Consider the following 2,575-nt stretch of genomic DNA (forward strand, 5'->3'; position numbering starts at 1 on the left):
TCAATGAAATGGTTGTCCTCTTCTGTGTCTTCACTTCAGGTGACCAGCTGAACCAGGAAGTGTTCTCCTCTCTTGCCAGTGGTTTCTCAGCCTCCTGTTGCTTCTTCTGCTGTTCGGATCTTTTAACTACGAATGTCAATTGTTTGCTGCCAACTATGGTATCTGATACACTCAATGTCCCATTTTTTAGCTTCAAGTTTCAAATGATCTTCAAGGGTTTCATTCATCAGCTTCTGCTTTGTGTGAGAACCTTGGAAGCTTCTGAGTTCTTCTGCTGCTTTGATCTCAGAAAAGCGGGCCTGAGGACCGGCTTCTGGTCCTCCTTGAGTCGTTTCTGCCGCTTCACATTTTCCTTCTGGTGGAGAAGTCTGTGCTGTTTCCCGATCTCTTCAGCTCAGACCTTTTCATCATCTGAACCCTCAGAAATTTCTTCATCACTTGGTTTTCCTTCCAGTCCTCCTCCTCATCTTTTTTCATGAAGTCTTATTGCTCTAAGTCTTTGTTTCTTCTTCCTTTTTTCACTGATTTTTCGAACAGGTAGATTTAAAAGCCGAAATTCTTTACTCTCTTCATCTACTTGGAAGCCAGGGTTCTCAAACAACCTTAAATCTATCATCGGTGAGAATATTAGGAAGACTCTTAATTTTCTTTTTCAATGTAGATTTTTGCTTCTCTTCCTCTTCTTCAATTAAATTAAGAGCCAGGTCTTTGTTAACTTTTGGCAACTACTTTAATTGGACTCCCCGTGCACGTGTTTCTTCTATCTTCTGTCAGATCTAATCTTTCCTATATTCTTCATAAGCAAGTGGATTTACCGTCAATTTCACCTCATGATAGAGTCTTATATCCATGAAAAATCCATGCAGATATGCCTTTTGAAAAGGTGATCCAATGAGATGTGTGAGCCCTAGATTTTCAACGTCTTTCTTGGTGACAAATTTGTAATCATTGTAAACCGTGCTTTCTGGATTCTCTTCTAATTCTTCTGTCAAGTTTTCTAAGAAGGAACACCACCTGGGAGCAGGACCCAAAACTAGATTACTGTTTATTATAAAGGGATATAACTCAAGAATAGCCAGATGAAAGAGATTCATAGGGCATGGTATGGGGAAAGGGCTCGGAGCTTCCATGCCCTTTCCTAGCGTGCCACTCCCCGAATCGCCACTTGTTCACCAACCCAGAAGCTCCAAGATAACGCATTTTCATGAACCAAAACATGAAACATAGATGTCATATATAAAAGTATACTGATGGGGACAGTGAAACAGCATATTTTAAATTGAAGTTGCCTCTGATAATCTGACATATGATTGGCTTAGAGACATCTTCAGAAAGTGGGCGAAAAATTGCTTTTTTTCTTATGTTCATTACCATCCCCAGGCTTTCAGAGACAACAAGAAAAATCAGGATAAGAAATTCTTAGGAATTTGAGGACATCATGACAAAAAAAATCAACAATAAATTATTTTTTAAAAGAAGCAAATGTATCAACATTTTCAAAACGGAACCACAGACTGAAAAACAATGTGACTTTTTAAAATGCTTACTATATGCTAGCTACCTTCTTATATATTACTTCTTAAAGCCACACATCTATTCCATAGGATGCATATAGAAAAGAGTTTAGCAGAAATACTAAAGGAAATCAAATATCTCTTAGAATCTCTGGGAGAGCTGGAGGAGAGCCAGACTTGGATGCTACATGGTCAGGAATAGCATAGGAATGAAAAACTCCAAAATAGACCTTAGACATGGAAGTTATTCTGAGGGAAAAAAAAGCATAAGAGAAATTATTATTAATGGCATCATGAGAAACTGTAAGTGCAATAGAAAACATATTCAATATCTTCTTTCAACTTTCACATGATTGATCTTCATCCAATTTCATGGCCATTGTAGGCACCCCAAAGCAATATGTGTCCTTCAAACTTGCTGACATTAATTTTAGTTCTAAAGATGCTTAAGCAAATTTTACAAATTACCAGACACTCAGCAAAGTGATTAAGTTGTCAGTTAACAAGGTAAGGTAGTTTATCACAATTATTCATGTCCTCCCCAGCCTTGTCATGCTTCCCCATTGGCAGGAAATAGATCCTCAAGCCCTGTTGACATTGGCTTAGTCGTACAAATTGCTTGGTGAATGGAATGTGGGTAGATGCGATATATACCTGTTCAAGTAGAAGCTTTAAATGCCTTTTATGTGTCGGCTCTGTCCCGCCTGAGCAGTTGTCCTCTGCCATGAGAACATCATGTCTCAGACGGTGGGTCCTCCCAGAAGGGATCCAGGAGTGAGGGAACTCATGGAGCTGGGCTGAGCCCAGAGGAGCCTAGTAGAGATCAGCCTTCAAGTTACATCCACAACAGTAAAACAAGGGTATTGTGGAAAGCCGCCACAATTTTGACTTTGCTGCCATTAGCACAAGTTGGCTAATATACAAGTAAACACAATTTTTTTTAAAGTAGGGTCAAACTTAGAAATTACTAAAATTTAAAAGGAAAATCCATAAGATTAAATTAAGGTTGAATTCATTTTGCTTCCAGACACCTTCCCTAGTAATTTATTTCTCCCAGCGGA

At 38.8% G+C, this 2,575-nt stretch overlaps 1 pseudogene; it reads right to left on the reverse strand.

Moving 5' to 3' along the window:
- On the reverse strand, window positions 1-1,130 carry LOC103557104 (nucleolar protein 10 pseudogene; annotated as a pseudogene).
- Window positions 1,131-2,575: the final 1,445 nt, after the last annotated feature.

Source organism: Equus przewalskii, chromosome 2, assembly GCF_037783145.1.
Source record: "Equus przewalskii isolate Varuska chromosome 2, EquPr2, whole genome shotgun sequence".
Taxonomy (NCBI): Eukaryota; Metazoa; Chordata; class Mammalia; order Perissodactyla; family Equidae; genus Equus; species Equus przewalskii.